Raw genomic sequence first — 15,322 nt, forward strand, 5'->3', positions numbered from 1 at the left:
GTGCGAGCGAACACGTGACGCCCATATTTGCCTCCCAGGAGACGTAAAAATGCGGCCAAGCTCGAAAGGACAAAATGAAGAAAATAAGGTCAAAGGTAAAAAGAGAGAAAGCTAAAGTAGGGAGAAAGTGTGGGAGTAGATTGGGGGGAAAAAGGAGTCGGAAGCGAGGGAGGGTCCGGTTAATCGGCCTAATGGGAGGCTGCCACTCGTCCTGTGATTGGAGCCGACTTGCCCAATGGCAGGGGCGCGACCTTGCGAAGAAGGACCAGCAGGTGTTGAGCTGCGAGGTGACGGCGGCGGACGAGATCGCCCGCTTTGTAGCTGCTGGCGGCTTCGTTTGCCGAAGGAAAAGACGCCCTCCCCGGGTTGAGGAGCAGTTGAGCCGGTGTCCTACGATGTCGCCAGTGAGCCCCAACAGAAGGTTCGTCCCACTTGACAACTGCTCTCTGTCGGTCAGCTTACGCGCTGCTTTGCGTCCACCGAGTGGAACTCGATCGACTGCGTATACCTTTAGCGAAGAGGCGGCCTGAACGGGGCCATTCGGGGCACGTACTGAGCTCCAGGCCACAGGTTAGTGCTCGCCATACACAGTCGCTTACTCCGAGTGCTACAGATTCCCGCTAGATGGCAACTATTGTAGCGAAAACTTTGGCAGCGTGGCCGCGCTAACTGGAATCTCCAGTCCTACCTTCCCCAGCATCGATAGCCAGTCTGTCTCATCGTCATGCAGCGCTAATTTATCGCTCTGGCTCTCTTGCCTCGCGGAAATATGAAAAACGAGATTTCTCTCTTTTTTTCTTGTGGGTAGTTAGAATCTTTGATTGGGAACTAGCTTATCCTGATGCTCCATGTGAATATCACACGCACCGTAGTGGAATGCTCTGGATTAATTTCGGTCGCCTGGGGTTCTTTAACGTACACTCGCATTGCACCGCTCGCAGGCATGCTTGTCTCCGCTGCGGCCGAGATTCGATACCGCGACGGATATCAATTGAGCCGCCGCGACGGACAAGAATAGAGGCGTGGAACGAGAGTGTCATCGTCGAATTTCAGAGCACAGCTCGTGTCGGCAGCGGCGGTCATTATTTTCGCGCTTATTCAAGCTTTCAGTTGCCACTCTCGCATCATACGCAGCTCACCGCGTAAAATCGATCCTAGATGTTTATTAAACTGCCTCAACGCGAATCTGCGCACCCGGTTTAGAATTTGAGACTGCTTAGTTTCGCTTTAATACTGCGCTATTGGCCGCACAACCAAATGTACACGCAAAGTAGCCCATTCTGTCTGGACGGCAAAGCTTCATGCGCAGATAAGCTTCGTTACTATGAAAGTTTAAGAATGGGCAGCACCAATTCCTTTCCGGAAGGTCGAGTGAAAAAGTTATTTTTCTGTCAGCCCAGTATTAAGCGCAGATAAGGCCTGTGGCTAGCTACACATTACGTACCACCGTAGCATACCATAGCTCATTATAGTGCACCCTATCTAGAACATTATCGTAAGCGGGCATCGTATTTAGCAGTGTGTGTGCGATGTCGTTATGCGACTTGTTTTTTGCACAGTTATGAACTTTCAAGAAGCCTTTGCTGCACCACACTCTGAAGAGAGAGGAGTAAAAAGGGAGTGAACTTGTCCTCTATCGGACTCCATTTTTAAGGGAGTGTGACAGATAACGGCTTGCTTCCTTTTTACGCCCACATATAGGCGCATCCGTGTTTACAGTGCATGAGCATTAACTGGTTGAGGCAGCACGCTGCAAGCACATAGACAACCTTCGAGAGAGACGGCAATGAACGAAGCAGTGTCGACCATGCGAATTCCAGAACTTTTTTTTTTTTTTTTTACGAATGGTAGCAATGTTGATGGTGGATATACCGCGAAGGGCTGCTCGACAAAAGCGTGCGGTTACCGATAATCAGCGTCGGTCTTTCCTTTCGTCCCTGTCAAAAGTCGCGCTCTTCCGTTTTGAAATGACAGTCATTGAAACCCTCACTGTCCCCTTTGGTTACGAGAAAAAGTTAAAAATTACGTAGGAACAAGCCCACAGTGCTGTCGCGCACTGAACTTTGGTTCATATGGCGGCTTAACTTGCGCCTTACCAGCGTTCTGTGCGGAGGCACGGCTTCCTTAACAGCGGTTTTGGTGGTAAGTTAGCGTGGGGTAAAATAACTGAAAGATGAATAGCCAAGACAAAGTCAGACGCAAGCGCCGTTTCACTCTCAATGTAACATATCCCACGAACGCCCAATGTACATATATTGCGGATCCTCGGCGTAAAGATTCCTTTCAGGTTTCTCTTCATTTTCACGGCTTACGAAAAGCGCAGTGGTCGAAGCCCATATCGATGTGCAGGTTTTGAGTCTCGGACATAATAACGCCCTTATTTTAGTGTCCGATGAACAAATTTCAGAAAAGCGGGACGGGTAAGGACTCGTGTAAGTGTCGTCAAAACACTTCCCGTGAGAACCTCGCCCGACAAGACGTAATATCGTGCACGTTGGTTTAAATATATAGTGGTTTAATCAGCTGCTCATGCCATTTGTAAAGCCAGCGCGGTCAAGATAGTCCGCGTCGGATATTTAGGCTATATAATAATGATTTAATAATGATTTATTTCCATCACCATACAGTGTTGGAGGGGATGGGAATAAAAGCGGTTATCGCTTGACAAGGTTCCCACCCCCTGTACAGCAAGTAGGCAGTGGCATGCGACGGAACTTCTGAGAAGAAGAGAAAAAAAAAAGACATCAGACAGATACACAATCACCAGCGTGTGCAGAAAATCAATGCGGCTTTAAGTAATAACAACAAAAGCAACAACAATAACAACAAAAAAAAAATCTGTTATAAAGATTATAGCAGCAACCAATACATGAAATACAAATTCAAAATGTGAAAGCTAGAAAAATGTGGCTTCGGAAATAAAGTAGTTGAGGAGGTCAGAGCAGCTAATGTTTCCTATGTCAATGTTTGCAGTAATTAATCTATTGAGGAGTGAGGGAAGTTGGAATGTTACCATTTGGCGTCCATAGTTTGTTCTGACTAAAGGAACTACACAGTGTGGTTTGCGACGGCGTGGGTATGCGCACTGAAATAACTGAATTGGGGCTAAGTCAGATATGTTTGTAATGCATCTTCTTTGTTCTATTTTATAGGTGCGCAATAGTTTATATGCATAAAGGTTGAAAACGTTAATAATCTTGTGCTTGGAAAATAAGTTTTTAGTTGAGTACCTATATGGCAGGTTATGAACAATTCTGAGGGCCCTATTTTCAAGAACAGCAAGTTTTTTCAGACTGGTTTGTGTAGCAGTACCCCATACTAATGAACAGTAGTTTAGATGTGAGCGAAATAATGCACGATATAACAGAAGTTTTACCTTTTGTGGGAGACAACATTTGAAACGTGTCATAATCCTATGGCTCGAGATGTCTTTAATGCTATATGACTTATGTGGTCGTCCCATTGCATGTCTTCAGTGAATATTACGCCAAGCGATTTGAATGATTTTACTAACTCAATCTGGTCTCGGTTGTAATGTAGCTCACCAAATTCACTGCAATTTTTGTTTTTTGGATGAAAAAGTATTTGCATTTTAATCCTGAAAGTTGTAGCATATAACAATTATCTTTAATAGCACTTGCTTTATACCGTGATACCGTCTCAAGAGTAAAGTTTCGTACAAGTGGCGAAGGGGGCGAAGCCAAGCGCCTTAAATATCGGCTCAGTGTGTTCCGGTCGTGGAGCATTCACAATATTTCGAGGAGCTTTCTTCTGAAGTATATGCAAGCGGTTGATATTAGCAAAAGGCGCCAAGCCAATGAGCAATCATTAACAGAAGAAAATAGTGCATTATACAACATTAAGTATCTACATCGACACAAAATGCCCCTGTTATAGCTTGTTCGCCACCGTTTCGAAGTGATAATTCCCAGGTAAATTCTAATTAGAAGTGACACCTAGACTTGACCGATGAAACTATTTAGATGAGTGACGAACGCATCTTTAAACAAAATGGCGGTGTGTAAGTAAGCTTATTGCGAGGCCTAAAAAGTATGCTAAATAATTTATTTAGATGATTCTAGAAGTGAATGCAAACAATCTGAGGCTTGTTGCTCAAGATGTAGCAAATGTGCAAATGTGCGGCCCTGAAGAATAACGTTCTGTCTGCGTAAATGACAAAAGTTGCGAGCTTACTTATGCAGACGACGTCGTTAACATAACGGAGAAAAAAATAACTGTGTTTCAAAGATATTGCTTGGCCGAACGCCTAAAGAGATATGCCTGAAATCTGATGAATCATTTTTTATTTTTACGTGTTGCACTGGAGAATTTAAACAGGACTGAATCATTTCAAGAAACTTTCCGCGAAAACCGTAGTGCTCGAGCTTAGCTGACATTATTCTGTGGTTGCTACGATCGAACGCTTTTGATAAGTTGATGAATATGCCAATAGTGAGAAGGTCCCAACCAAATGACTCTAGGATCAGCTCTTTTTGGGTTATAGGCGCGGTTTTCTTCGAAAGATTTGTCCTGAAACATTGCTGGCAGGGCATTAAAATGTTATATTTCTTACAAAAACTAGATAATCGTCTAAACAGGATCTTTTTGAAACACTTTGAAAAAAAAAAACAGATAGAATGAATGCTGAGCGATCATTTGACAGAATATTTTTGTCTCCACCTTTATGAATAACACTTACTTTGGAAATCTGCATTCTTTCGGGGAATACTGTACAACGCAACAGTTAAAACATATTCTAAGACTGGGCTATACATAAGCTACATGTTTTACTGGTAAATTTTTGAGGTGATCAATATCAAGTGACTTGCTAATAAAAAAAAAATGCCTCCTGGCTTTACGCAACAAGAGGAATGCACTAAAGATAACCCGCAAGTCAAGACATTTCATAATCACGAGATCATTGTTCTCGTCTCCCTGAGCCATAGAGCAGCTATTGAAATTATCTGCTGAACTTTTCTCATTCACTAGTTCACTGTCAACTAAAATTTCACGCGCACCACTAGCAGTTGTACCTCAAATTAAAATTCCGTTGATGCTCTACCACACAAGATCGCTCCTTTTTAATAAGCCTTGATTGAACAGTCTTTCCATGTACTCTTGTTTAGCCTTTTTTTAACAAAACTTCTGTTTGGGCTAGATGGTGCATAGCTTACTTTGAAACGAATTCAAGCGCACAACAACACGCACACAAGAGAGGAAAGACACAGGACAGCTAGGCGCTACCTGTGTCTTTCCTCTCTTGTGTGCGTGTTGTTGTGCGCTTGAATTCGTTTCAAAATAATCTTGTTTAGCCTGTCGAAGAAAAGATGCAACTTGGTTCCGGCATGTTTTAAATCGTAAAAGATCATCCGGTTACCTGGTTTAGATAAAGCGGCTGTAAAGATCTTTTTTCCTTTTTGTCATTTTAGGGCAGTCTCTCGTTATCCACGGTTGCCGAACATTAAGGTGCTTTTTGAAAGTTACAAAAGGAGAGCTTCGTTCATATATAAACTTAAATATGGTAATAAGGGCACTGTAAGTATCCTCTGGATCATTTTTGCTGTGCACAACATTCCAGTCAACATTTGCAAGTGCTGCCAGAAAACAGTTCAATGTGTCGTGATTAATACTTCGGTATTCTAACGTACGAAATATGCCAATCAAGTATATTGGAAGAAGGTCAATTATAAGGGCATATAATTGACCTATGCATAGCCCCTACGAAGGAGTTTTTTTTTTTTTTTTAATGGGTTCGCGCAGAAAGCAGTGTGTGTTGCAACCTATTCTAACCACCGATACTTGCACGAGTAAATGCAAGGTGTATGGAATCGCCCGCAGTGTCCCTTCAAAGAGCTTAGGTTTCATAGAAAGTACACTTTCAATATTCTTTACAATTTATGCAAAAGCGTTTAATGTCAATTAATGGTATTAAATCTATGTTTGCCCTTCGTTGTCAGCGCATGAATCGTCTGCGGAAGTCCCGTCTTTGTTTCCTGGCAGTCACAAAAATCTTCAAACAACTGCAGCGTCAAGTCGTGTTCGTTTCTATTACTTTTACTGACCTAGGTGCAATACAAGAGGCTCTCATTAGTTCGAACATGCTTAACTCGAATATCCGGTTTATTCGAACTGACGCTTCGGTCCTGTCAACACCATGTGCATTAAAAAGGCCCCCCTTAATTGTAACGCCGCATAATTCGAACAAATATTCTGCCATCTTCGAGTTCACATTATCGAGCGTAGTTCCATACGTGTAACGAGTGTATGCAGTACTTTAATATGTGCGCTGTTGCTTCCTGTCCTTTACTATATTTTTTTTTCCGAGAGCTTCCGTACGGCAGCAGCTGCGCGAACAAGCAGCAGCATTTACTATTGGGTGAATTTTGCCGCCGTGTATGCGGCACGCAGCACCGTGGAGGGCTTCGGATTCATTACAAACATTTCAGGTTCTTTGACGTGCCCCAAAACCTTAGTACTCGTACGAAGGTTTTCGTATTTCGCCGCCACCCCGGGTTCGAATCCGTCACTCTGGGCTTAGAAGCAGAAGCGCCGTAGCCACTCAGCCACTCCGGCGAGCAAGAGGAGAATTTCGGCAGTCGTTACACGTGTATTCGGTCTGAATGCTCGAAAGCTGGTGTCCACATTCTGTGAGAACGAAATTTTAGAATAAAACTAACGGACACAGATTTTTCAACATAATCGCTTGAATTCTTTGAGTGAGCTTTTGAAAGAAAGAGATCGCATAAATTATTATGCTATCTTCGAAAGCTTGTAGAATCCGTACTGTGAACTGGAGATTACCTAGGTTTAAATATAATTGAACAAAGAGCTTTTATATTCAATTACTTATTTTGCGACGATATTTAACGCTTTTTTTACGTCACGGGTGGTTACATCAAAGTAAAGTTGTAGGTGCCAGCGAGGTAGCTCCTCATAAATGGCCGGCTTTGCTGCCCGCCCTTTGCCTCCCGCGAAAAAAATTCCCGAAACCAAGGGAAAGGTTTCACTACTGAATTCCACCACAGGCAAAATAGAAAAAGAAGTCGCGGTGATCTCTCGTGAAGCATGTTATGACCTGCAATCAGTCTGCGCTGACGTGATCCTGACTTTTTTTTTTTTTTCGCCCTGTTGCCATGCAATCACGCCACCACTCCCTGCACTCAGTTTTAGTAACTCTGTGCAGCATACTGACAGCTGAAAATGTGTTAACCATTAACCTCTATTCTGAAAACTTGATTGTTGAGAACTGCAAGATAGTATTGCGCCTCGAATACATCGCAAGGAAAGGCAAACGCGCGAAACAGGCATCGAACTGCCTCTTCGTTCGTTCGTCTTCATTCGCGCTCTTGTTCTTTTAATAAGCCCAAATGCACACATACTCACGTCGCTGAAAAAGCTGCCTGCAGCCAGAGACATAGCCTTTCATTGCTCAGATGAGGTTTTGTTTTGATTTAGTTGGCGTACAATTATAAGACACATCTTTCGAATTGTTTGTTTTTTCAAGTAATGCCGAAGCTTGGAATTCACTGCACCAGTGAAAGTGGTGCTGTGCATGAAAGCAGAATTCTTTCGTAACAACCTGTGTGCACTATAGCCCCCTCTTAGCTGTGCCGTAAGTCTCGATGCATTAGATAACAATGGATAAAAGCAGAGTTGCTCCTGGTAGTGAAACAAAGCCTTGGTGGTTTGGAACAAAACCGGACAAACGGAAACAGGAAGTCTTGGCAGGCCCTGGAATGTCCAATTTATTCTTAGTCATAAGTGCTATAATTCATTGTCGCGGTGGTTCATCGACTGTTGGCTGTATATGGCAAACCTGACATTTTTTTCCTTGGAGACCCGCGGTGGCCGTACGAAATAAACACTTGCTGCTGGGCTGGTTGTTCCTGGCAGAGTCGTATACGAACTGTCCGACCACCACCAAAGCCACACTGCACGGGCTTTCATGGTGCTGCAGCGATATGCTGATATGTTATATACGCTGAGCTTGGCGCATAATAGCCTTAGCTGCTTATGTGCGAATAAACCCAACACAACAACAACAGTTGCTGTGATGAGGCGTTATAAGGAGTCGGCGGGACAGACAAGAAACGACCGCAACATAACAATCCGCGGAAGTCATAAAGGGATGAACTGCAGCCTAGTGACGAGAGTGCCGTATGGGCGGGGTCCCACTCCGGGTACGCATTTCGGACGTGGGGCCCTTCTACGTTTTTCTTCATTTTCTCTTCTGCGTCATCTCACTCCCGAAACGCACGTCCGCGCGAGCGTTGGCCCGCCCCACCGAGGGGAGGCACTCGACCTGGGCTCAACCCGGTTACGTGCGTGCCGCTGAGCAGTGAAGCCGCCCCTCCCTAGCTTTCGAAATGCAGTTTAGTCGAAACGGCGCCGTACGGCTCTTATCAGTCGCCAGAAAACGAGGTTCCACGGATGGACGGAAGGCCGCGACTGGACGATGCAGAGAGAGGGGGAGATGCTTGCGAAACAGGCCTGCTGTCACAGACAGTGCTCTGGACCAAGTGTCGAGAGCAAAGACAGCTTATTATTGAAGCTCTGTGAGGGCTGAGCAGTTTTGCAACTGGCTGCACAGTGTTTCGCTTCTCAGAGCGGCACTGATGGCTTGCAGTGGCTGGTTCGTCATGACGCGCAGGCTCCTCCAGACACGCCAGTAAGTCCATTAACAAAAAATTAAACAGTTATGCAATAAGGGTTGTTGCTGGGCTGGTTGGCGTGCATCTTTCAAAGGTGGAACACAACGCAAGGAAACATGCAAAAATTCAGGGGGGCACTTTGTTGGCCTAAAGTGCGGTGAGGCGAAAGCCTTAAGCGCAGTGTTGCTGCTTGTGTCACTGATGTGTGGTTAAGATGTTAAGCTTCGCCTCTAAGAGCAGAACGCGACAGCGTCTTGCAACGCTGCCAGAGAGTCCATAGAACGCCATCGCCCGTTCGGTTCTACGCCTTGCTCGTCGGTAAATTGGTTTTTGAGGAAAGGAAATTGTATGTATCTCATATCTAGGTGGACACCTAAACCTCGCCGTAGCGGGAAGAGAGGAAGATGGGAGTGAACGAAGACACCGTATTCACTAGACGCGCCTTTGTTCATTCCAAACCATTGAGCTGGCATGGCGGGCAATAAAGACAAAAAAAAAAAGAGCTGGCATGGCGGAGTGGTAGCGTGCTCGTCTCGCACTCCGGAGACCGGGGTTCGATTACCAAGCTCGGCCAATTTCCTACTCGGTTTTATTTATTTATCTGGTCTGACTAGAAATATTGTCACGACCAGAGGAGCCGTGAACGTAGACGTCGAGAAGAACCCAAGACCGGGAGCCTTTTTTTTAATTATGGAACCAGCTTCCACGACACAGAACAGAACAGCGCGCCACGAGAGCCCACCGCCGCTTCGTCGTCGTCTTCGACTCAGCGCGGAGGCCGCGCGGCGCGTTAGGCGCGTGGCATTATTCCCCCCCGCGAAAGCAAACATCGTCTCGATGTGGAATGGGGTATGTACAGTGAGGGGAGGAGGAACAAAAAAAAAAGACTGGGGGTGAGGTGAATTATACAGTGCGCTCTAGATTACATGCAGGGAGAGTCAAGTTCACACGTGGGGTAAGGGGAAAAGGTACGAAACAGCGTGAACACAGCGCTCAGTCACGCGAAAAGTACGGCTTTAAGCGCACTACATGCACGATTTCAGGCCGTTGACGCTGAGGGCCGGCGACCACAGTTCCATGGGGGACAACTTCGTAGTTGACGCTGTTCAGGCGGCGCAGGACTCTGTACGGGCCAAAATACCTATTTAAAAGCTTTTCGCACAATCCCTTGCGACACCCACACGTGGTCGCCCGGCTCGTAGTGCACGTCCCTGTGCCGAAGGTTATAGTGTCGGGCATCGGCGGATTGCTGGTCCTTGATGTGCAAGCGGGCCAGCTGACGGGCCTGCTCTGCTTGCTCCACGAAGTGGCCAGCTTCAGGGGGAAGCTCTGCGTCGCCGTACGGCAGCATGGCGTCTAGCATCATGCGGACCTCCCTGCCATACACGAGACGGAACGGGGTGAACTGGGTGGTTTCCTGCGTCGCGGTATTATATGCGAAGGTGACGTACGGCAATATTAATCAGGCTAATTGGTTAAGCAAGCAATCAACTAAACTCAGTCCCACTTACTTGGAGCATCACTACACGATCCCTTTAATTGGTTGCATGGCTAGTAGCCAAAGTACAATTGGCCCCGTTTGAAATCCGCGCACTGTGACGTCATGACCGTTTCGACCAATTGAAAAGCGTGACATTTCTGTCGACAACTGCTGCTTACAACGATGAGGCATTAAAGGCTTCCGCCTTAAAAGAAAACAGGCGGGAGCATGTATGCTATTCTCCGCGCCAGAAAAACTCGGACGCCTATGCAGAAAAGTGAATGTCCGTGAGCAAGCCAGGATAATGTGCGCTAAAAAGCATGCTAGCCGATGATGCCGAAGCTACGTGACACACAAGATTCGACTATTGTGTGGGCGTCAGACCGGCTGCTGTTTAAATGAACGGCTGAGTGAGCAGGCTCCCACCTCTTTGCCACATCAGTGAACTATCTAAACCGTCGTGATATTGTGATATATATTTGTGTCCGTGCCGCTCATGTATCTTTCGGGCCATCTTTGCTCCTATATATTTCAAAGCGCATCAAATAAAGCGATCAGTTGTTAGTCAGCGCTTCTCCGTATTTCTTTACTCCCGTGAATACGTTTCCTTGCGGTGTTTTCCACCTTTTACAGCTGTGCAGTAGTATTGCTGGTTCTATACGCTATACTACGTATCATCATCATCATCAGCCCGACTACGCCCACTGCAGGCAAAGGCCTGTCCCATGTTTATCCAATTAACGCTGCCCTTTTCCAGTGCAGCCACCGTATCCCCGCAAACTTCTTAATCTCATCCGCCCATCTAACTTTCTGACGCCCTCTGCTACGCTTGCCTCCTTTTGGAATCTTGCCTTCGCATTGCATGCCCCACCCAAGCCTGTTTCTTCCCCTTGATTTCGACTAGGATGTCATTAACCCGCGTTTTTTCCCTCACCCACTCCGCCCAATTCTGATCGCTTAACGTTACATCTATCATTTTTCTTTCCATAACTCGCTGTGTTGTCCTTAATTTCAGTATAGACCCATTTTCGTTAGCCTCCACGTTTCTGCCCCGTAGGTGAGTACCGGTAATATATTTTTAAACTGCCATTCATGATCTGAAAGAACCTGCCGTATGTGCTGCACCCCGTTCTTATTCTTCTACAGGCGCGCTATACTTAGGCACAAAGACTAGATACAAAGAAACAGGACAAGAGAGGTGCAGGTGTTTTTTGCAACTAGTCCTTGTGCCTAAGTATAGCGCGCCAACCTGTAGGAGATTAACCAACTGGCCGCCATTACAGCATTGCTTATTCTTCTAGTTATTTCCCTCTCATGAACAAGATTAGCGGTCACTACCTACCCTAAATAGACATATTATCTTACTACTTCCAGCACCTCGCTACCAATTACGAACTGCTGCTCCCTTGTGCAGTGTCGAATAATTAGATACCGTGCCATTTCACACCCTACAATCAGAATATGACAAGCCGCAAATATCATTAGGAAAAGAAGACCACACTGTTCAAAGGCGATGTTGAGGTACCGATAGCTACATGTCGTAATAAATCAATATAATCGACTTCGTTGACGATGACGTTGCTCCACAAGTTATGTGCGTGTCCCTCCCATTGCTGTTGCTTGTAGGTATATGTAGGGCTCGAGGGCTCCTCAAGCTGCTTGCATGTGGCTTTTACCTCGACCTCGCCCATTCTAGAGAATTGGAAATAACAAATCAATTCAATTAATTATTTATTTACCCTCTTCATCTCTTTCACGTCTTTTATTTGTAGAGTATCGTATAAAGCATTGGTAATGTATCACTCACGCACACTCCCTGCATACAGAAACAACTAGGTTTTATTAGAACGTTGCGGTGTAATTCGCGGAGTACACAGTTTTTGCATCTTGGAGATAACAGCCTTATATGTGGAACGATGTGAAACCTGCCGAAATCGAACACATTTTATCGTAAGCCGCCGCGGTGGCTCTGTTGTTATGGCGCTCGGCTGCTGACACGAAAGACGCGGGTTCGATCCCGGCCGCGGCGGTCGCATTTCTACGGAGGCAAAATGCTAGAGGCCTGCATGCTGTGTGATGTCAGTGCACGTTAAAGAACCTCAGGTGGTCGAAATTATCTGGAGCCCTCCACTACGGTGTCCCTCATAGCCTGAATCGCTTTGGAACGTTAAACCCCCACAAACCGTAAACCAAACATTTTATCGCATTAGCAGCGCTCCGTTATAACTTTTGAGACAAGCATAATTAAATTACGTATGATAGTGGCACTGCTGAAAACATTCACCAATATCCGCTCAATGTGCGCGCGCTTATGTTACGCCTGAAGTGAACCACAAAATCCTTCCTTCCAGTGGGGGACGTGTATATACGAACTGTGGGGTGGTGCTTGGCCGGTTACTGTGCGTTACAACGCATTTGCACGGCCATGGTTATGCCAACGTGCGCCGATAAACTCATGTTTGTATCATTTCCATGCTTCCCCCTGGCACCTTCCAACTGATTTCTACAGGACGGAAGAATCAGCTTCAGGAACGTCTACCATGCTGTAAGCAAAGTTGTTGTTGCTGTTGTTGTTGTGACTGTAGGAAGGATGAAAGGGAAAGTGCACGGGCCTGCCCACTGGATCGGGCTCAGCCACACTCGCTGCCACGCGCAGACAGAAGACACTCGAAAGTTGTGACAGGAAAGATTGAAAGTAAAGACGCCCGTCGCAACAGCCGCGTCCGCCAGAGCGACGACGACGATTGTGCTCAGCGACTTTTCGTTTGATATACAAGGCATCCCGCTAAGATGGACCAAGATTTTTAAAAAAACACAAAGTTTTCTTGCAAATCAAGTTCATGTGAATCTTTTTAGGCATTACCAGTTAGATTTGCAGGCTCCCGCGATGGCTGAGTAGATAGAAAGCATTGTGCGGGAAGCTTATCGTGCCAGCTGCGTGAGTGGCCGCCCATTTTGGATGAACTTCCAGCTCTGAAGAAGTTTTAAATTGCTGCGTTGATCCGCGTGCGGTCAACGTGTCTTAATGGGGCGACTTGACCACTGTCAAAATTGGCAATAAAGAAAAAAAGAGTGGTGGCTGACTGGTTATGGCGCTCCGCGGCCGCTGACCCCAAAGACGCGGGTTCGATCCCGGCCGCGGTGGTCGAAATTCGATGGCGTGAAATTCTAGTCAATGCACGTTAAGGAACCCCAGGTGGTCGAAATTTCCAGAGCCCTTCACTAGAGCGTCCCTCGCTGCCTGAGTCGTTTTGGGACGCTAAACCCCGACAAACCAAACTAAAGATATTTTGCAGCCGTGTAGCGCGTACTGTCGCAATAAGCGTGTGAATATTGTGCATTTTCCCAGTGGTTGTCAGAAACACGTTTCTCGTGTTCTTTCAGGGTCACAGGTCTGAAGCAAAGAAGAAACACAAGGTAAGCTAAATAATATAATGAAAAAAGCACGCACAAAATGTAAACCACCGTAGAATTACCGATGCAAACGAAAGTAAGCATTTCGTTTTCAGCACTCAGAACAGCAACATATGGACACGAGATATAAAATTATATTCTCTTGTAATCTATATTTTTGTTCTTTATCACAAAAGATACTGTCAAATTTTTTCTTTACACGAAAAACAGACCCAGTTTTTTATTCCTTCGAACATGCATATTTCGCGGAACAGATTGCTTACATGTCAAAGTGACCGCCATATACTGCCACGAATTGCTGAGAGCGCAAAGTTGTGCTTTATCGTAAGCTTAGTAATTCGAATGGGTTATACAGTGTGAGCGGCCGCGATGGGGTGAAAATAATTCGACAGCAGGCTGTTAACTCTTCAGGGAGCAGTTAGTGACCGGAGGAGATACTTCTTCGATTCCACGACATCGATTCCACGACATGAGCGTCAAAACGTTTCGACGAGGGAGATGAATGTGAAGAACACATGCGCAAAACTGGTCTTCCCAAGCTGCAAAAAAAAAAAAAGAAAACACGAAGCTATCGACATGAGAAGAGAAAAATTGCAGAACAAGACATCTCCGACTTCTGTTCAGCGGTGCAACTCCCCACACAGAAACCACCTGCAAGCTGGCGACCTCCCAAAAACACCTACGAGTTAGGAAAATGGTTTGTGGAGGCTTAACGCCCCAAAGCGACTCAGGCTATGAGGGACGCCGTAGTGAAGGGCTGCGGAAATTTCGACCACCTGGGGTTCTTTAACGTGCACTGACATCGTACAGCACACGGGCCTCTAGAATTTCTCCTCCAAAGAAATTCAACCGCCGCGGCCGGTATCGAACCCGCGTCTTCCGGGACAGCAGCCGAGCGCCGTAACCACTGAGCCACCGCGGCGGGGCGACTTAGGAAGAAGCAGCGGCGCATGCGCCAGATACGCTTGCAGCAGGGATGGTCCCACTACTCCCTCCCTTTCACAACAGACGTCCTTCCCTTTCGAGGGCGCAGATCGGACAGGGGCGGATGAGCAACGGCTTCGCCTCGCCTGTGATGGGCGGAAAAAACGGGGCAACGCTGTAATGCCTCAAACAAACGAGTGGCCGCCTGCAGTCGCCCATCGCGTTTTTGCCCTTGGTGCGCTAACGACGCGTTTTCTTCGTACCGAAATGAAGGGAGGCATCAAGTGTGAAGCCTCGCTCGCCACTGGTTCCTCACTTCTCTGCTCGAGGCAAACTACCTATAGGCGCTTCCGCTGCGTCTGCTATGCACTGCGTGCTTTTCTACGCTTGGTAGCCGATTGCTGTAAGGATTCGTCGCTTCCTTTCTGGTATGGCATGTCCTCCCACCCTCCACAGACGTCCGCCGGTGCACATCCTCGAAACGTTCAAATACTGTGCATTCACATTCGAGCTCACCAAATACCACTGCATTCCACAAAATTAGGAGGCGCTTTATGCGTTCCACTCTTCCTCATTTCCACCGATGTGGTCTTAACAGCTATGCGCACTTTTCATTTTTGTTTGCTGTAAATGAGCGTCCTGCACTGAGTAACCTTGTGGCATCCGGAAGCCAAATTTAAAATTTAACTCCGGTAGTTTCCTCTCTGACTGAAAGAAAAAAAATGCATTTTCTGTCGCGCAGTTTGTGCTCCTGCTGCTGTTCGAGGTTCAGTCCATCCGAGGAGCGCTCCGTCTTCAGGGCAAGAGCCAAGTTTCCTCGGGGCTGAAGGACACGTGCGTTCGTAATTCTGCA

General features: G+C 46.4%; 1 long non-coding RNA gene across 1 annotated transcript; it reads left to right on the forward strand.

Annotated features, from left to right (window-relative positions):
• Positions 1–292: 292 nt before the first annotated feature.
• On the forward strand, positions 293–15,303 carry LOC149341912 (uncharacterized). Its single transcript, XR_016282651.1, has 4 exons — positions 293–421; positions 12,641–12,676; positions 13,516–13,548; positions 15,212–15,303. It is a non-coding gene; the product is annotated as an uncharacterized LOC149341912 (long non-coding RNA).
• Positions 15,304–15,322: the final 19 nt, after the last annotated feature.

The sequence above is a fragment of the Amblyomma mixtum genome, chromosome 5, assembly GCF_055824585.1.
Source record: "Amblyomma mixtum isolate Tamu chromosome 5, ASM5582458v1, whole genome shotgun sequence".
Taxonomy (NCBI): Eukaryota; Metazoa; Arthropoda; class Arachnida; order Ixodida; family Ixodidae; genus Amblyomma; species Amblyomma mixtum.